At 40.0% G+C, this 21,680-nt stretch overlaps 1 long non-coding RNA gene across 1 annotated transcript in view; it reads left to right on the forward strand.

The window, feature by feature from the left end:
- Window positions 1-20,480, forward strand: part of LOC125359551 — a 56,833-nt gene extending 36,353 nt beyond the window's left edge. The window contains exon 3 of the long non-coding RNA XR_007212575.1: window positions 20,368-20,480. This is a non-coding gene — a long non-coding RNA (uncharacterized LOC125359551). The remainder of the gene's footprint in view (window positions 1-20,367) is intronic.
- The last annotated feature ends 1,200 nt before the right edge of the window (window positions 20,481-21,680 follow it).

The following is a 21,680-nucleotide window of genomic DNA, read 5'->3' on the forward strand; positions in this document are numbered from 1 at the left end:
CACATGACACAATCTAAGTGTGCGTTGAATGTACACATTCCCTATGAGCTTGAGAGCATTAATTCCTCATGCATCCTTACCTTTCTGTTTTTCTTGGAGTCTGTAGCGTTCTAGAGCTGATAGAAAGCGTAGGAACTGGGTAATACGACTCACATTCAAATAGAGAGAAGGAGCCCACCAAATAGTCTATCAAGGGAATCAACTCACATGTAGATGCCATTGGCTCAACCAGAGGCTTTGGTGAGCATACATTTAGACTAGGAAAATATTTCTCAGAAAGTTTCTAAGGGAAATGCTTGAAGAACATAACCAGCTAAATATATACCCAATAAATTTACAATTGCCATTCAGTATAGGCAATTTCATTAACTTGCCTGAGAATATTATCCATACAACAAAACATTTTCAATACATATATACTAATGCCTGTATGTATTTGGGATACAATCAAATTTTCTACATAGGTAACTATTATATTTCCTATGCATGCACAACTACTGTGTGCTTTATTTTGTGTTCTGGTTAGTTACTAATCATAGTCCTACGGTTTTAGCCAGCACAGAGATTTCCCCCAGCCATTCCATAAATTGTATTGGAAAATCAGCGGTTGCAACCTCACAGCTAGCTTTGCATACATTCACGAACTGCAAAGGAGGCCTGGGAGGTTGTTCAGTGGTAGAGAAATGGCCTAGCTTGTGTGCAAGGCCCTGGATGCAATGCCCAGCCCTGCAAGAAAACATAAGCCAACCAAAACGGATAGGGAAAAAAACAAGATGCTATTTTGTCCTGTTTGAGTATTCCCCTGAGGATGGACAGAGGGGGCATCACAAGCAAACAACTGCATCCTCCATCCTAATTGCTCCCTCTCCCCCAGCCTTGGGCAGCCAGACTCTGTAGGAAATAGAATTTGCTCTGCACAGACACATTGTTTAAAGAAAACAAGGTGTTAAAAATACCAACAAGGGCTGGGGATATGGCCTAGTGGCAAGAGTGCCTGCCTCATATACATGAGGCCCTGGGTTTGATTCCCCAGCACCACATATACAGAAAATGGCCAGAAGTGGCGCTGTGGCTCAAGTGGCAGAGTGCTAGCCTTGAGCAAAAGGAAGCCAGGGACAGTGCTCAGGCCCTGAGTCCAAGCCCCAGGACTGGCCAAAAAAAAAAAAAAACAAAAAAACAAAAAAACCAACACATATTTATGTCATCTGAAACTTGAAAACTCATTGAAATAGGCCCTTAAACCAACTTTCAAGATTTCCTAGGAAGGGCTGGGGATATAGCCTAGTGGCAAGAGTGCCTGCCTCGGATACACGAGGCCCTAGGTTCGATTCCCCAGCACCACATATACAGAAAACGGCCAGAAGCGGCGCTGTGGCTCAAGTGGCAGAGTGCTAGCCTTGAGCGGGAAGAAGCCAGGGACAGTGCTCAGGCCCTGAGTCCAAGGCCCAGGACTGGCAAAAAAAAAAAAAAGATTTCCTAGGAAAATCAAAATCATACGAGAAATATTTACTTATGTTTTGTGAATTCTGCAAGTAGAATAGCTTTGCTTCAAAAACATTACCACCTTGCCTTACAGTTACCAAGATAAGCCCTGAAACATAGTTAAGGAATTACAGCGTGAGCAGAACATTGGTGGCTCCTACCTGTAATCCTAGCTACTCAGGAGGTTGAGATTTTTAAGGATCCTAGTTCAAAGCCATCCTGAGCAGAAAAGTCTAGGAGATTTTTATTTCCAATTAAGCAGGAAAAAGTCGAGTGGGGCTGTGACTCAACAAGGAGAACACCAGCCTTGAGGGAAAAAGCTAAGAGACAACACTAAAGCCCTGACCTCTAGCTCTAGTACCAGAACACAGACACACACACACACACACACACACACACACACAATCATGTTTTAGTTCTAAAGATGACTTGATTTAAATGTTCAAAGGCAGTAATCTCTCCAGATAAAGATGAACATTTTGATGAATTTGAGTGCCTAACAGTCTCCATGATCAAACTTTACTTGCTACTTATTCAGAGTATATGCCCCCCAAACGCTGAGCTTGTATCTAAGTAAAATAGGAATGTTATCATTACTTTCACAAGAAAATTAAATTAGAATTTTGAGTTTGCTTGTAGTTTTCATTCATGTGTTAGGGGCTTCAGATTGAGCAAAAAATATCTTATAAGGTCTGACTGTCTCCACAATTGTCATATTTAAATAATATCCAAAGTTTGAAGTATTATAATCTGAATTCAGACTTTCCAAAAAGTATGTCCCTTAGCCACAAAGGGGCAGAGAAATCGCCATAAATAAAGACTAATGGGTTTTTCTTGGTACTTCTATATACATGGTACAATTTGATGTGCTCTAGCTTGATGCTACATAATGAGAGCACTGGCTAATATCAGATATGCAAGTATATGATGCTTGTATTCTTAATAAAAAATATATCTGCAGAGTTAAATATGTTTCGCACCACTCAGTCTCTCCTGAATATGTCTGGGACAGGAAGTACAGCTTAATCGTAACTGCCTATAGGATATTAGAATATTCCAGAAATAGTACAAAAGGATGTAACTCAATAGAAACTCAAATCTGATTGTACAAAAATGCCACTTCAAATTTCCAAATGAATGATAAATTCACACTGACATTCCTGCGTTGATCGCTTTATCTTTAAAGCTCTACTGAACTTTAATGGCATCTTTCACCAGGGAAGCCAAGCAATGCTGGAACTAATTCCAAACTGGGGATTTTTTTTTAAGGCAAGTTGACACATATTTTTTTGTCAAACTCTAGTTTGCTTTGACTCTAGGCTGTGTGGATTCCTACTCTAACATCTAATTTTTAGTCAAGAGACTTTAGAAAGTAATAAAACATAATTTTGCTTGGACAGGAAAATGTTTTCCTATCTGTTATGGTTAAATAAAGCAGTGTGTTTTCAAAAAAAAGATAACTTTTACAGAAAAGAACAAAGTAAGACTTTTAGAATGAGTCTTCATGAATATAGTGATGGAAGAGTGACTACCCTTCACCGTACACTCCCAGAAGTGGTGACTTTATCCTCCAGTAAAACACAGCTTTTCTGGGGGATGGTGCAGGAACTACTGAGAGAAAGGGGGAAATGAAGAGAGCCCCGGAGATCGCCCGCGAGATGGACTGCTCTCTGTTAGTTCACTAGTGATGAGGTGGTAGAGGAGCTGCGTACACGTGACTTGCCTTTGTGCATTTTCGATGGAAGGGTGGTTGATAGATAAGAAAACAGTAATAGCCATGGAAATCTAGGAAGGAAATCATCAAAAGAGGACTCTCTAGAAAGCGTGGAAGTTATTAAACGAACGCATACTTGCTTGATTTGCTCTTAAACATTTTAATAAACGATTCAGCTTTATTAATGATGGCATTTTCCATCCAGAAAAAAAAGATTATGAATGTCTATGATGAGTATCTGTGTTTATGTGTGAGTGTGTATCCGTGTGTGTGCAAGGCAGTGTGTGTACATGAGTAAATGTGAGTGCGTGTGAGAGCTTGTGAGCACATGTATCAGTGTATTGTGCGTGCTTGCGAGTGTTAGGAGTCTGAGTGAGTGTGAGAGTGAAAATGTGGTTGTGTATAAGTGAACGTGTGTGAGTGGGTGTTCCCTTGGAGTACCTGCTCTTTGGTTGATTTGCCCTCTGTTCTTTTTGCTTTCATTTTTTTTTTAAACCATTCCTGAGGTGTATATGATCTCAGGCCTCTGCCAGGCTGCATGCCAGCCTCACATTTAAATGTGCTGTGTTGTAAATATGTGAGAGCCTAGTAAATTCTCTGGACCCCGGGCTGGTGAGAGCAGTGGTTTCCCCTTCAGAGCCCTTGATCTGGGCATTCCGGACAGACATGAGCCCTGTTCATGTCAGGCAGCAGTTGTAAAATCACCAGGAAGGTGTAATGTCGGGATTCAGACTTGGAACGTGGAGGTTCTAGAGCTCCTCCTTGTAGGAACTGTGGCATAACATGGTCCTATGCTTAGCATTTTCTCCTTAGGAAGAGCTTAGGGTAAATGGTACTTTGTTTCTATAGGTTGCAATTTCCAATTACAATGAAATCTTTCCCTGGTGATAAAAAAATATGATCATCATGAAAACAAAAATAAATGTGAGCACTTAGCATTGCTGGTGGATGGGAAATGCATTCACTGGAGAATAAAGTACAAATCCATGTAATGATATACCATGAAGCCATTTATGGCAACATAATTACCAAAACATTTTAACTACCCTAGGGTGTTTAGGTCAAAGTTTCCCAAACTGTAGCAGTATCAGAACTACTTCATAGGTCTATTAAAAGACAGATGGCTGGCTTTCTTGCCCAGAAAAGTCTTATTCCTACCAAGTTTGTGTGTGACTCAGGACCACAGCTATTCGAGGGACACACTGAATTTCATGTACACCTTAGCTTGATGGGGTAACATTCTCTTATGGAAAAGGCCAGACAGATAGAACTAAACTAATAAATAAATAATCATTTGCATGTGTTGGGGTTTACTCGTTCCTTGTGGAATAACTTGGATGGCATTGTTTTTGATGGAAGATTCATCACATGTATAGAGAGGGAGGAAACCTTAACAGAAAGACGAAACTGACTATCTGCTCCCAAATCGAGAGCTTCAGATTGAAGTAGCCTTAAAAAACAAGTTTCATACCCACCTTACAATAAAAGTCTGCTTCCCTGGACTACCTAGTTTACCTCAATATTATGTTCATATTTCCGTTACTTACCCTTTTACACATTTCCTCAAAGAATTAACCATTACTTCATCTTGTTCTCTATGTTCAGCCTACCTGTACCACAAGGCACTAATTCACTGCGTCATTCAGCGTTGTCAAGGTCCAATGAAATTTAAGACTGCCCTAAACTATAGGCTATAATATACTGAATAGATTAGAGCTGAAGTCCCATTTCCAGGGCTGTCATCCATCTCCGTCAAGGCTGAACTCCTCTGGGTGTGCCCTCCAGAGGAGTGACAACGCATCTGGAATGGTGCGTCCAGGTGTCGCTGAGTCAAGTAGAACCAGCTACATTTTAACAAAACAGGCATCATGTGTAAGTCCTGCCTCCAAAAGTCTACAGAATGGGAAGGGAGTGGCAGGCACTGGGATTTGTGGCTCCTTTGCAGAATGTTAGCAGCTCAGGGTAAGTCAACAACACTGTCTGGCTTCCCACAGAAGTGATGGAAAGCTTACTGTCTTGGGGGGAAGGATGGGGAGCTGGGATGGAAAAGGTCTCTCTCTTCACATTTGGCAGGAAGAATCTAAAATTAAGTCACAATGATCTCAGTATTCTCCATCATTGATTTGCTTGGGTGAAACCCAGGCATCGCCTAAGCTACTCAGGGAAAGAGGTAATATCCACATTTAATAACATGAGAAATGTCGACCCTTAAGAACAAAAGGAATTGTCAAATTGAGTCAAAGTGAATAGTATGCAAACAGATATGTATTGCCTTGAAAATGGAATAGCCCCAATAATACGCTTGCCAAAATTTCCCTATCGAAATAAGGCTTCTGCAGTCTAGCTTCCGCAGGGAACCTGACCAAGTTTTGTAATCCTCTTTTGAGTAAATAGAAAGTGAAGCTGAGAAATAAAATTATTCCTGGTTAAATACTGGGAAAGTCTGGCCTCTGCACTGTACTCTTATCCAAAGATAGCCATAAAGAGTTTCAGATGACTTTATCTGTGCTGACACACAGATGATCTGTCTGTCTCCTTCCTTCATCTCTCTGTCTCTCTGTCTCTGTCTCTGTGTCTGTCTGTCTTTCTCCCTCTTCCCCACCTAGCTCCACACTCAGTATCAGAGCCTTGGACACAACAGTTTACTTTCTCGCAGTGCAGTTGACACATGTCAGATCTAGAAGAGGAACCATCAACCCTTTTCTTCTTTGTCTTATAAAAATCATCCTTTGCTAACACATGTTAATACGGGCACTTTATAAATGGAATAGCCCAGACTTGAAACTGTCTACTTTCTGTTTCCCACACAGTTGAACAACTCTAGCCTGTCCTTGGCCACAGAGACAAAAGGGCCAAACAGGGATGGCCACGCCCCCACCACCGGCTGGCCACACCCCCACACCGGCTCGCCCCGCCCCTCCCCAGCGCAGGGCCTGAGCTCCAGCCAGATCAGGGTTTACAGTGGGCAGGGGAATCTGTGATGACACAATTGTGTCCTTCCCTTCCTGCCATCAACCCCGTCCCCTCTGGAGACCCAGGGCTACTACAGCAGCGGCGGGGTCCTGGCCCGTGGCAGGAATTGTTTCTCCTTGTTTCTGATGCTTTCTGGAAGCTCAGGAAAGCTTAGGATTTGGGAGATTGGTTTCCGAAAGAAGCATGCAATAGAACCCGTCGTGACCCACAATGTCCCAAACCACTTACAGGCATTGAATACGGCTTTCTAACGACACATATTTCACGCTGGACCATCTTTAACTCGGTGTAGAGCAAGAAGCCCCATTCCACATACATCTATGCGATTGCTCCTATTGGGCTGGTAACTCCCCATCCATCATGGTTCTCTCCAGCTGTCTAGGTAGATGAAGACAGGCCTACTTAAACATCTGCGAGAGACTTGATTAAGAAAGTTAGGAATTGCGACTTTATCACTGAGCTCTGAATTTTCCCACATAGCCATTCTATTGACACACATGCTTTCAGGAATTTAAGCGTTTGCTACAAATCAATAGAGCTTGAAAAAAAAATCATTCCCCCCCCCCCGCCCCCATTATTAAGTGGTGGGTAAATCCAACAGTATTTTGACTTCCCAGAATGCCTAAAATGACTTCATGGTTTTGAGATGATGAAATGTGTAAATTGTTTATTTTAGATCACTTTTACTCTTTAGGAATGAAATCAAGAGGACTAGCTGTTGGGCTGAGTTATGCTCATTTATCTTTGAAATGGTGATAGATAATTATTATCCTCATTTTAAGAGCATTAGTGGATTTTTTTTTGTTCATAACACTGAGAATGAAATGGATTTTAGTAATGCACTAAAATTACTTTGTTAATCAAAATGATCGGCAGTGATCTCTCAGGGACGAAACTACTTGGCTCTGTTACTGAGTACTTCTTTGATTTATGACACCACACTGCAAAAATACAAGTGCATATGGGTTTTTATTTAGTTTACCAATGTTTTGCTTTCCATTTAGCCCTCTCTCCTACATTTTACCCAAAAATATAGCAACGTTTTCTGCTATGTGTCTTTATTTGTCTTAATTTTCTATTTAATTTGTCTCATTTCTTTTAACATTTTTACATTCAAGAGTGATTAAATAGCAATCTCTTCCTCCCCTTCCTTTCTCACAATGTAACAGTTGCTTTCAAGTGATTTTTTAAATAAAGGCTTAGGCCTTTTCTTCAGTAACTGTAATGTCTAATACACTCTTTGGGTTAGAATATTTTTGCACTGCATGATATATTTTTATGACCCAAATTTTCTATATTCATAAGCATTTTGTCAGTTTTAACCAAATAGTCTTCTGGTAACCCAGAAGATATTTTATGCTTTCCTAATACTTAAATACTCCATTGCAGTTAAATACTCAAAGGGCTTAAATTGTCACAAAACCCATATGTGTTTAGGTAGTGGCTAGTTTGTCCACTGTAACTGCTCTAGGAAATCATGCTAAGCAGTCTGCCTGGGCTGACATTTGTAACCATCAACAATCAGGACATCTAGAAAGATGTTGACAGAAATTTTTAAGAAGTCATTTCAAAAACAGGCACAGCTATGTAGCACATCCTCTAAGACTGTGTTTTCTTGTCCTTCATGCTGTTGCCTTTCTTCACTGTAATTCACACCTCATCACATGCCACAAGTACAAGCAAATTCTGCTTCCACCTAGGGTTATTCATGGCATTCATAAGCAGATGAATTATTTTCACGACCACTAAACAACGATCATTTTTGTGGGATTTTCTAATCGCACATCATGTATTGCAGAGGTTGGATACAATGCTACTTTTCATGGCCAAGTGCTTCTCTGAACCCCCAAAAAGGTGTACTCAGGACCCCACTTTGCCGGGAGAATAACAACCTTGAGGATCCCTAACGTGGGATCTGCCCTCAAGGAGGTGAGCGCAGGGACTTGCTCCTGGTAGGTAGGAAAGATTTCTCATAGTCAAATCTAGTTTGTCCATAGAAATAACTCCATTAGCCCTCACTCTGGGACAGAGAGCAACAGCACCCTGTGCTCCTGTCAAATGCAAACCCCTCCCAAATCATTAGAGGAGTAGATTAATGAACAACTCAGTTACAGTCTTTCAATTTCATTTTCTTCATCTGCCTGTTCATTTTGTTTGGGAACTATTTGAGTCAGAAATAGTGCTTATTACTACAGTCTGCCTCTTGCTGTTTTTCTTGTTCTTCATGCTTTTCTCCTTCTTTTCCTCCTCCTTATCTCCATTTTCTTCTTTTCCTCTTCCTCTCCTCCTTTTTCTGAAAGTCACTTCTCACGTCTCCTTAGCACGCATTGAGGCAGACCGTTTAAGATAACTTTTAATTTTCCAAAGGCCTTTCAGTCTGAAAGCTGACTTTGAGAATTTTGCTATGTATTGATATAAGATATATTGAGGCAAAAAATGTCTTTCTTTGGGAAAAGAAAAGGAAAAAAAAAACATGATTTATTCATTACACATTGCCTTTAAAAATTTCAAATCTGACTTTTAAAAGTCAGTTATCAAATCTTCCCATATGACATCATAAATTTTGACAGAGTTGAAAACAAATGAGTGTGTGTGTGTGTGTGTGTGTGTGTGTGTGTGTGTGTGTGTGTTGGTCCTGCTGTTTGAACTCAGCGCTGGGGTGTTGTTCATTAGCTTTTTCACTCAAGGTTGGTACTCTACCACTCAAGCCACAGCTCCGCTTCCAGTTTTTGCTGGTGAATTGTAGATAAAGGTCTCATGGCCTTTCTTACCTGGGCTGGCTTCAAACCTTGATCTTCAGATCTCAGCCTTCTCAGCAGCTAGAATAATAGTCATTGGTGCCCAATGAAAAAAATATTTTTATTTATCACTAAATACGCTGCCTTCATTTATCTCAAAACTTTTATCTAAAATAAGTGGAAATCAATCTTGCTTGTAGTGAAAAGAGGTAGAAATAGAAATGTTATTTTTAATATTAGCTTAAATCTTGACAAAAACAGTCTTATCTAGTTTTTAAAAAGAACTGCGCTCATTTCATTTTTAGGAAAATAATATTTAACATACTAAGGTTCAAGGCCTAAAATATGTTGGATTGTAGAAAATACCATCAACATGCTGTCGTCCAAAAGTAATACATGTTTTTTAATATATATCTTTTGCATAAATTTAATGAGTTCATATGTCATGAGCTGGCTACCCAATTTCCATTTTGAGTGATTGCTTCTCTTTGTTGGATTTTCCAAGGAATTAAGACAGCATAAATCTGTTGTGAAAAATCTTCCTTATCTTTCTCCCCCTCTCAAATGTACCACCCAGATTTTAAAGTGGAATTCAAAACCCCAAATTGAGAGTTAACGCATTGTTTTCTTTTGTTTTAGTTTTAGTAATTTATAGACAAATATGGGGAACATGAGGATGACTTTGTACTGGCTGGAGCTTGTATTTCATTGGAGACTGCCGGCTCTTGACTTCCCTTGTACAGATAAAAAGACATATGTTTGCATACTGCTTAGTTTCAGGAACAAATATCTCCCTATTGCTTTAAAAGAAAATGTACAAAGAAAGAAAACTATTAAAATTTTGTGTCCTACCATACAAGCCTCTCAGCAGTTCATATCAGGACATGGGAGGATAGCATCTCGTCACTAGAAACACAGATGTGTGTGTTCGGGGCACATTGTTTTGAACACTCCATAATCATAAAGTACCCTAAAATACCGACAAAACTGTAGTCTCAGCTTGATGAAATATGCTCGACTTTTTTTTAATGTGGTGTTAACAAAATGCCTTCAATGGGAGATGAAATCTGTCTTGGTTTAAGACACAAGCGAAGGAGCATTTTCCTTCTGGACAACACACTTGGGCTCTGTGAGATCAAAGGAGTGATTTTATCAGCCTTGTGGTGACAGACAGAAGGTTTCGCAGTGCTTGTCTCCAGGCTGGGGCCGCGTGTCTTTAACGGTATTTCAATTATACCCTCTGCACTCAGGCAGTCCAAACACCGCAGCCCCTGATGGGACACGGTGTTATCATCTGCCAGGAAGTCTCAACTTGAGCATCCTCGGCTGCTTCCCCTTTGCCTGAAACACTGAGCATGCTATCTCTTACAAGTACAGCAAACAACTGCTGTGTGCAGTTGACCTAATCAAGATCTGCAGAAGGCATACTCTGGTTTACATTACTTTAACATATTCTATTTGACCTATTTATAGTTTGTCCCCTGCTTTCTTCAATATATTCTCTCCATATGTTTCATTGCTTTTTTTTTTTTTTTACCATTTTATGGTCTATCACGTGTCCCTTAGTATATTACATGAAAATTAAAAATGTGTCCATCTGACAGTAATTTCTTTACTCTCAACACAATGTTTAATGTTGATGTGATTTATAATAGAATGAATGTTACATAGAGAAAAGAAGTTGCTCTGTGTATTTTACTGTACCATGGAATACAGTTGGCATGTTCCAAAAGAAACAAGCTTTGATTTGAATGTGTACTTTCTGTTCCTTCCTTTCTTCCTTCCTCCCTTCCTTCCTTCCTTTCTTTCTTCCTTCCTTCTTTCCTTCCTTCCTTCCTTCCTTTCTCTCTTTCTCTCTCTCTCTTTCTTTCTTCTTTCTTTCTCTCCCTCCCTCCCTCCCTCCCTCCCTCTCTCTCTCTTTTCTTTCTTTCTCTCTTCTTTCTTTCTTTCTTTCTTTCTTTCTTTCTTTCTTTCTTTCTTTCTTTCTTTCTTTCTTTCTTTCTTTCTTTCTTCTTTCTTTCTTTCTTTCTTCCTTCCTTTCCTCTTTTCCTCCTTTCTTTTTTTGTGTGCTGGTCCTGGGGCTTGAATTCAGGGGTTGGGTGTTGTTCCTTGAGATTTTTTGAGGGACAGCTCCACTTCCAGCTTTTTTGTGTTGCTTAATTGAAGATAAGAATGTCATGGACCTTCCTGCCCAGACTGGCTTTGAGCTAAGATCCTCAGGTCTCCGCCTCCTGAGTAACTAGAATTGTAGGCGTGAGCCACCAGTGCCTGGCTGAATATATACTTTAACATCACGTATATTACAGTGACTGAGCGATATCTTTCTCAAGATTATTTCAGACTATCCTCATGGATACAAACTAACATGCTACACCTGCTGTGAAAGCAATGGATTCTTATTTGAACAATTGGACCTAAGTAGGAAGAATACTTACCCCATGTCTTCATGACAGCTAATGCTTTCCACATTGATAAAGACAAATCATAAAGCGCAAAACTAATTTATTTTCTGGAGACTTCCATTCCATTAGTAACTGCTGCCTAACTGTTGGCATGCTTCAAAATATAACGTAGGCTCTGTGCATTTTAAATCACAGATTTAATTTATTTTAAAAACAATGAATTTTGACATCATCTGTTCATGGTATGATTTAGAGGCAATATACGCCTTTGAAAATAAGAGTTGTATACGAGTCAAGCACTCTTGCCACTAGGCCATATTCCCAGCTCCATGAAAATAAGAGTTGTGAACATGCAAGAGATTTTCAGTAAGGTGACTCTCTTAGACAGTGTTTAACTAAGAGTATTTATACAAAATTCTCAGATTTTTTACAAAAACTTATTTCCATACAAATGCACAAGTTCTAAAATACTCCAGAGTTTAAGGACTATTGACACATTGGTATCCAAAAATAATTTCTAAGAGTCATCTACACTGCTTCTGTATTTATTTCAGTGCTAAGTAGTATTACAAATCACATCTTCAACTTATTTATTAATCCTCATCCTTGACATTTGAGTCATTATATACCTGCAGCTACATGCACAGCCATTGTCCTAACTACACATGTATGTGTCTCTTGGTGCAATGATCATACATAGTCTAAAATATGACAGACTTAGTAATTTCTGCTTAGGTTTCATGGATGGATTAAGACATATGTATAGAAAAGTAAAACTTAAAAATTCCAATCACTGTGGATAATCGATAGATGATAGAAGATGATAAACTAGATAGATGATCAATAGATAGAACATTATGGTTTGCAGTCATTAAACTTACCTAAACCATTCCTAGAATTTTCAACATAGAAACAAGGACTATGTATAAGGTTCATTTCTTCTCACTGGTAACTACCTGTGCAGTCCATAATATACTTACCCTGCTAAATTAATCCTTTATCAACCCCTGTGCAGTCTCTATAAGTAGAAACAATGCCAGAAACCATTTTGGTGATTGAAATACTGATTAATTATATTTAGGTTAAACTTAGAAAGTGAAGACTAAAGCTAAGTATTCATTCAAGCAAAACTGACCAGTGTCCCTTCTCTTCCCACAACTCCCTCAAAGCATTTTTAGAAATGTTCAACATAAACACCAAAACCTGAAGATTAGGATTTCAGTTTCAAGCTTAAAGACGCAGAGAAATGTACAGAAAAGGATTCATAAGACGTTTCTATAGTAGCACCAAAACACCTAACGTAAAGTTTAACACTTGGAACATGTAAAAGTGCAGTTCATGTGCATTAAGTGTCTTATATATCTATTACCAATGTTCATCTCAAGAATTTCTCAAAATGAAATCCCACACCCACAACACAGTAAGTAAACACCACTCCACTTTCTATAGCCATGAGTTTGGCCACTCTCATTGCCACATATAAAAGCAAGCATAATGTATTTGTCTAATTGCTTTAGTATGGGTTTTCAGTTTCAGAAGATCCTTCCCTTTTTAAGGCTGAGAAATATACCTCTGTGTGTATATACGACATTAAACTTACCCATTTATCTATTTACATAGATAGCTATCTACATATGTACATAGGTAAATGGATAAATACAATGTGACATATTCTAACAAAAGGCCAGAGCCCATACTACTATCAATAGTCTACTATCAATAATGCTGCCATGAAAATGAGTATAAAACAACTTCTGTGTCTTGTTTGCCATTCATGTTAGATATTATAATTTTAAGAGCTCTCTTAAGTTACCATGAAATATCTGTGACTCTAGATGTGCAAAACAAACATTTGCGTTAGTGTGGCAGAATGAATGGCAGAGGTAGTATATTTTTTTTTACAATACTGTTCTGCTAGCTAACTACATGTATTGCTTCCATGAATGAAAGTTTGATATTATCTTCCATCAATGTTTCTACAGTTTAACTACAAAAATATAAAATTGACAATTTTAGCTATTGAAGAAGTTGCTAATGAAATTGCTAATGTGATGAGCACATTGTATAGACTGTTTTTTCTCATGCCATTTCTATTTAAAATTATACTCGCATGAACTTCTAACCTGAAAAATAATTTATAGTTTCTTATGACTTATGATAAATTGATCAATAAATCTTTAGATGGATAATAGCTTGGTAGACAGTTGGTTGAGAAGTCTGGCTAGACATTTTCCTGCCCTCTTAGTAATAGGTGAAACCTAGATTTCAAAGAGATAGACTGTAAAATTCTCCAATTGGAAAGTGTCAAACACAGAATTTAAAGCCAGGTTTTCTTGGTATCAAAACCAATTTCAAACACTCTGGGTTCCAAGCTTCCTTGGCTAAGATAATTCTTACACAAATACCAGGCTGTAGGCTGGAGGATTAGCAGCTGCTCCCTTTCTCTTGAAAGATGCATCTCTGGGAGGTTAAACCATACTTTTAGCATTTCAGTTCTGGTAAGCGGTACAATGAACATTCAAGGACAAACCCTGTTTATACTGTTCCCATAATCTGTGGTACTCAAGGCAATCACTGGTTTTGTTGACGTGAACAGACCATATTTTCCCCTAAAGGTAAAGGTAAAGCCATTTACCTGAATACCTATTAAAAGGATTAAGTATGCAACTCACTCTATACATTTCATATTATTTTGTCTTTTTTGTTTTGTTTTGTTCTTTGCTTGTTTCACTTTGTTTTGCATTGAGCTGCCTTGCCTGCTGGCCTAGAACTCACGATTTTCCTGTCTCGTTCTTCTGAAAAGCTATGAGTACAGGCATGCACCATCAGATCTAGCTTACTATGTATGTTTTTATTGGAAGAATGAGCCTCATATTTTAGATTGATTATCAAGCATTTGGATCTTCATCACACTCCAGTTAAGAATTACTGATCAAATTTTCCTTAAGCAAAAGGGTCATAATGCTTGTACAGCATTAAATATATTTTGTAATCTAAGGCACAAATCCTACTGGTCCTGACCTGATACTGTAGAAACATCATAGGTGTTTCAGCTCAGAGTCCCATGGGGCAGAGCTGGTCCCCAGGCCAGTCTTTGTAAATAGCTCCAGATAATAGCACACTTCAGCCTCTTCCAAAATGCTAGTTATCTATTCCTAGAAAAGTCCAGTAATTATAAACAGAACTTTTTAAAAATTTATCTGCTTTTGAATTCCGGTGAATAGAAATGTCATTTTGTGCATGAACACTCAGAGAGAAATCCCCCAAAGGTAGCTGCTCATTATCTCTGGATTCATCCACTTGCATGTCAGTGATCTGGACTGTCATTCTTCAGGTGCTCACATGCAAATGAAGAGGCAGAAGAATCAGGAATATACTTTTCTCTTTGGGGGCCTAAAAATACCCAGACCTACTTACCGTGCTCATACTCTACCTCTTCTAGTAGACTAGCCTTCCGGATAGAAAGGAATACAAATGCAAGTTTCGAATAATTTAATTAAAAATTTACCAAATAAGTCACAGAACGTGTGTGAGGCTTGTTGTATTAAAACTCCACACCTAGATCTTCTTAAGGATTTACTAAGAAAGTAGTTATCATGCATTCTTGATACAAGTCATTTATTCCAAGCTGTTTCTTATCTCCACAACCACAGGGCCTCTTTTCCTCCTGTAACAGAGTGTTATGGAGGCTCAGAAGAGCCCCTGTCCTCTGCAGCTAGAATTATTAGGGCAGTTTGCTTTGATCTAATTGATTTCCCTCCCTCCACATTTTGGTTTAATTAGTATAGGAGAAAATAAAGCTTAACAATTGATTACTTAAGGCAAAAATAATAGAGTGCGAAAAGTATGTTGGCCAAGGATAGTGGATAATAATGCTACAGTATTTTCAGATGTAAACACAGCGTAGTTCACTAAAGATGGAATCATCCTCGTGTGGCTGACGCTTTTGAAGTGAACATTAATTCAAACATACACACAAATGTTTTGGATATCAGCAGAACATAGTCAAATTCACAAAGGACAACAGTCATGTGTTCTCAATTATTATTTCCATTTAAGTGAGTGATCAACTAGCTTCTCATAGTTCTTGTTTGGTTTTTCCAAAGGAGAATGAGTTGTCCACCAGCCCTCAGCCTTGTAGGAAGCCTGTCGCTGATTGCTCCTAAGGTGGGTTACTTGGGCTGGGAACGTGGCTTAGTGGTAGAGTGCTTATCTAGCATGCATGAAGGCCTGGGTTCGATTCCTCAGTACCACAAACACAGAAAAAGCTGGAAGTGGGTGCTATGGCTCAGTGGTAGAGTGCTAGCCTTGAACATAAAGAAGCCAGGGACAGTGCTCAGGCCCTGAGTCCAAGCCCTAGGAATGGCAAAAAAAAAAAAAAAAAGAAAGAAAGAAAGAAAGAAAGAAAGAAAGAAAGAAAGAAAGAAAGAAAGAAAGAAAGAATACACAATGAATTTCAATTCTGAATGCAGTGTATTCTATAGTTCTATAATTATATATAGCATGAGGTCACTTTCTTAATTTGGCATAATTTATTAACATTTAAATTTAATTGAATCTACTGATTTAGGAAAAAGTAACATAAAAACTAAATTTGAAAGTAACTTCAATTTTCTCCTATGGTCAAAATATCCAGACGTATCTGGATTTTTTTTTTGCATCTGTTGTTAAATGCTTTTTGTTTTCCTTGTATCCATTCACAATTGGAGTTTTATGGTGTTCACTGAATTTTACAGGTGAATTCTGAAACCCATGTATTGATTTCTCATAAGTTCTATGTAGTAATTATTTTAATGTACTACCATATGAAACACGGGGTAAAACCATGCTCTCTAGCTAAAAAAGAATGATAGAATTGTCATCTCCAAATGAAGCTTTTTGCAGATTTTCCACACCAAAAGTTGTTGTAAAACCTAGAGAAGGAAGAAGAGTGGGTTGGAAGCATGGCTTTGTACCAGCATTACATAGTGAGCGCAAGTCCTGATCTGGGACCAAAACCATTATCATCATCAGCATCATCATCATCATCATCATCATCATCATCATCATCATCATCATTATCATCATCATGAAGAAGAAGATGTGGGAGAATAAGTGAGAAGACAAAAATCATTTATTGTGTGTGCAAGTGTGTGTGTGTGTCTATGAGCGAAATTCAATATCCTTTAACATCTGACCACTGACCTCTCCTGCAATTAACCTTCTCATGTACTTACAGATGTCTAAAACTTCTCAGTTTGGCCACATGCCATTTGGAACGGTTCTTTTATGGTCTACTCTCAGGTAATTTTGAGAGCAAGTTTGTCTTTGCGGGATAGTCTCCCCCATCGTAAGTCACGGGAGAACAGTAGCATGACGTCTTCCACCTACCAGTGTCGCGCTACGCGGGTTGAAGTGGAAGGCAGAAATGAAAGTTTCTCAAGGTTATTTCTCCACCCTAGTCATTTATCCCCGTGATTACTCAAATGTATCTTTCGTGTCTCCCCCTGGCCTTGTAAATACCAGGTCAAAGAAAGTATGTCAGAATGAAAACCATGTTCAGCTTCACTAAAGCCCATTCTGCGTGTGGATCCTGAGAGAGAAACCCCATTCTCCCTCCTCTCAGGAGGAGTCACCCATGCATTCTGCCACCCCCAGGCAGAGATCCAAACGCCTTGCTTGGTGTTGACCACCCAGAAACCTTGGCAGCTCCATGCACTTGCCCGGCTCCGCACCCTGTGACCCAGCCACTCGAGTTTCATGGGTACGCACGCTTCCCTGACACCTGCAAGACCACACTCCCCTGTCTTCTCCTAGCAACCCTGTTTCTAGTCAAGGACAGCTTCTAGTCCTATCTTCATGGGATGTTCCAAAGCTGTCTGACCCTCCGGAGTGATGGGGAGGAGAAAGCATTTAGAGAAATGCTCATAGCAGTCATCTAGGGGAAGAGTCCCAAATACATACACGACGAGGAAAGATTGAGAGGTCACCTCAGGTGGCCTTTTTCTTTTCCAGCTAAAGACACAGAGACACATAGTCACCAATGACAGGGCTGAGGTTGGAAGTGTGGCTCAGTGGTAGAGTGATTGCCAAGCAAGCATGAGGCCCTGAGTTCAAAACCCAGTACAGTAAGAGTAAATAAATAAATAAATAAAATAATTACAAATGACATGGCCAAGAATAACAATCATACAGTCAACATTTTTGCCTTTCCTTAGGCAAGGAAATCCAAAGTAGGTCCCATCTTTCCATTTTGCATTACTGTTCTTTAACTTTTTGACCATTGACCTTTTCTGCAATTAACATTCTCCTGTACTTAGCAAACTTCCAACAATTCTAACGCTGACCACATTTGATATAGAATGGTTCTTCTAGCGATGACTCCTTATAGATTATCAGGTGATTTGGGGGACTTGAGAACCATATTTCTCAACTAGTTCCCCCAGTAGAAAAGTCTGTGAAGATTCTTATTTCCAGTTAAGCCACAAAAACAACTAGAAGCAGAGCTATATCTCAAGTTCAAAGCACTAGCCTTGAACAAAAGAGCTACGGGACCGTGCCCTGCCCCTCGGTAGTCCTTGGAGGAAATGATCTCTTATTTGTTCATACCAATTTCAGTATATTTTAATACTCATTGTGAGCAAGAAGGTAGATGGGAAAACTCAAGATCGTTGTTTTACATATCTTCAGAAAAATGTGTACTCACTATTTTCCTGCAGTCACCAAATTCTCTTGTTTCCAATAAATCTGATGGCATTTCTGAAGAGCCATTATCAGATCATGGACAAACTCTTTGAAATGTAGCTTTTGCATCGATTAACACCAATGCCTTCCCCTAGGTTTTTACATAAATATTTAAAATGTGAAGTCTTTGAGGCCATACATTAGTCTTTCCATCAACTTCTGGGCAGCAGTCAGAATCTACTGTACGTAGCAGATTTGCGTTTGTCAAGTGGAGATACGTATTCCATCTTCAATGTCAAAAGTCTAATAGAAATTAGCTGGAACAAAATTCTCATGGACTTTGTAAAATATGTGGGCTTTTAATTATTATTTTTTCTTGCCCAAAGGGCATGGCAATTGGGCAGCCTGCCTACTATACATTATAAATTAATTCCATTCATTCTGAAAACTCATTCATTATTTGCCTGCTTTGAATTTCGCCTGCCCTAATTAATCGCCGTTGTATAATTCAGGCCGCTGGGCCCTCGCAAGGCTGCATTTCTCCAGCTGTAATCACACACTGCTCAGACAATGGCTGCTTCCCGCTCCCAGCCCACCTCCACTCCTCAGAGACAGACTTGCTGCGTGATTTATGGGCCGAGTCCTGGCGAGCTGCCGGCCGGGGTGGGGACAATGCCAGGCCCAGAGCTGATTACTTGCCTTGGGCTTTGGCCAGGTCACCTGAAGGCTTTCCCTTGAGCCCCGAGAGAGTGCTAAGAGGCCCCTAGAATAGACCCTAAGAAACCCAGCTGGCAGCCCTCCGCTCCCGCCAGCCCTCCGCTCCCATCTGCTTGCTCCACTCCCAGTCCTTGCAGTGGGTGGTACCCGGGCACCGGCATCCTGCTCGTCCCTCTGCTAGAGAAGCAGCGAGATGAAGCAGAGGCGCACCGGCTGGCTGAGGAGCTGGGTCAGCTCAGGCCTTCCCGGCGGCTAGCTCGCAGGGTCAGCTGTGGCCCTACTCCTGAGACTTGCTGTCACAGTCAAATAGGACTCCTCTTGTTCAGAGGAACAGAAAGTGAGTCTTAACACGGTAGGCACTGCATTCAGAACGCAAGTATACATGAGGCAATGAGCAGGGCAATTTGGGATCACAGAATTTAATATGTGAAAAAAATATTAAAAAGGAAAGGAAGTGGAAGTGGACTCAGAGGCAGAGTTCCAATCTTGAGCACAAAAAGCCAAGTGAGAATTGAAGGCCTTGGGTTCAAACTCCAGAACTAGAACTAACAAATGAACTAAATAACTAGCTAACTAACTAAACACAGTTTAAAAACGTTTAGCCGAGAGCCGTGGCTCACGCCTGTAATACTAGCTACTTAGAAAGCTGAGATCTAAGGATGTCCATCCAAGCCAGGACCAGCAGACAAAAGTGAAAGAGTCTTGCACTGGAGGCATGGCTCAAGTAGGAGAGTGCCCGACTTGAGCAGAAAATGTTAAGGGACAAAATGGAAATAGACATTTTTTTTTTAAAATTTGTTGCTGTTTTTGTTTTCTTTTCCTTTTGTCTTATTTGTTCATTTATCTATCTTTGGGAAGGTAAGGAGGGAACAGAAATGGTGGGACAAAGGGTGAACAAGTGTAACGGTGATACTCACTAGACTTTCTGTGGAAAATGAACTCTACAACTTGTGGATGGGGATGGGAGGGAAAAACTAGGAGAGAGGAAGGGTGGCAATCATCAAAAAGAAATGCACTCATTGCCTGACTTACATAACTGTAACCCCTCTGCACATTGCAATAACCATAAAGAAATTAAATAAAAACGCTAAGGGATTATAGCACCCAGACTCTGAGTTCAAGCCCCAGTACCAACACAAAAAGAAAAAACACACACAGAATGAATAGAACTTGTGAAGTAGTTTGTTTATTTGTGAGAAATCTGTCAACCATCTCATCAAGCACTTTTCTGCTTGCCAACTCCCAAGGCATGTGGTGGCAAGAACGGAGAGGGGCCTCTGTCCAGTTGCACATGGTATTCAGGCTCCTCCTGAGAGCTGCCCCCCCCCCGCCCCCACACACTGCGGAGAATGTCAGACCTTGGCAATGAGCCCTGCACCTAGCCAGACCCATCGTCTTAGAATCCAATTAGCTACATGCTGGCCTGCACAGGCAGGGCCAGGGGCAGCAGCCAAAGGTGGAGCAAGACATGAAAACCAGTGTAATATCCATACTACATTACCTAGATATCTACATCAACAAGTACTAGTAAATACCTCTTACAAGACTGTGTTCAGTTTTAATCACATGGTTCCATACAATGGGAAATTCCTTCCATTGGTTTATAAGGCATCAATTTCAATAATGGAAAGCTATCATAAGAAAATACAATTTTAAGGTGCAATGTTTATTTTTTCAGATCAAACATATGCCAGTATTCAAGTCTGGATTTTCTCTTCTGCATTTCAGATATTGAGAAGTAAAGGTAACAATTTTGGAGGAGGAGAAGGTATGGTGGGGGAAATATCAGGAAACGCGTAGCTTCAGAGTTGGAGGCGGAGGAGGAGGAGGAAGAGGAGGAGGAGGGGGGAAGGAGGGGAAGGAGGGGGAGGAGGGAGAGAGGGGGAGGAGGGGGAGGAGGGGGAGGAGGAGGGAGGGAGGGAGGGAGGGAGGGAGGGAGGGAAGATGAAGAGGGAAGAGGGCATAGTTACATGACATGAAAAATACCTAAAGGTTGACAAACTTGTTAAGAGGTTTTGTTATTTATTGCTAAGAATAAAGCATCCAACTCTATATCCTAGAGGAAAAAAATCACAAAGAAAAATATTCTATTAAGCATCCTTGTTTTCAGGAAAGTAAAAACAAATACACAGATATAGCTTATGATGTCTTGAGATGAAATGCAACTGGCCTGTGGCGTTGGAGTTAGCGGAAGAGCTGGGGCTGGTGACTGTCCCTGTGGAACAGTGTGTGTGTGTGTGTGTGTGTGTGTGTGTGTGTGTGTACATATATGCACTCATATATATTTATAAGGAAACATAAAATTCCAGTTGTTATCTCTGAACTAAAAAGCAAAATGAAAATAAACTTACAAGGTGAATGGAAAGCCAGGTGCCAGTGGCTCACGCCTATAATCTCGGCTCCTCCGGAGGAAGGAATGTGAAGAAATTGCTCAAAGCCAACCCCGGGCAGGAAAGTCCAGGAATCTCTGATCACCAACTCACCAGCAATACATGCCAGAAGTGGAGCTGTAGCTGAACTGGACAGGACTAGCCTCAAGTGAAAACGCTAAAGGACAGCGTCCGGGCTCTGAGTGCAAGTCCCAATACTGGCATCATAAGAAATCGAAATGGAAAATAGTAGAATAAAAAGTGGAGTTGTAATCACTGTCATAAAAGCCAAAAGGAAATCGATAGACTCCTGAGCCCCTGAGAAAGGAGGAAATGATGATTTAAAATGGTCCTGGACCATGTATTAACTTCTCTCCACTCTTTCTCCCTCCCCTTCCTTGTCAGTACCGGGACTGAATTCAGGACCACACTTTAGCTAAGCAGGAATTCTACCATTTGAGCCATCTCTGGCTTTCCCTTTATATTTTTACGGGGCTTCAGGGTTCCAGTAAAATCACTTACATTTTCTAAATCTCCATTTCCTCTTTTATGAAATAAAGTGACTGAATAAGACTACATGATAAAATGGAAAAAAACAACCCACCCAGGAAACTAAAGTACT

The sequence above is a fragment of the Perognathus longimembris genome, chromosome 11 (genome assembly GCF_023159225.1).
Source record: "Perognathus longimembris pacificus isolate PPM17 chromosome 11, ASM2315922v1, whole genome shotgun sequence".
NCBI classification, from domain to species: Eukaryota; Metazoa; Chordata; class Mammalia; order Rodentia; family Heteromyidae; genus Perognathus; species Perognathus longimembris.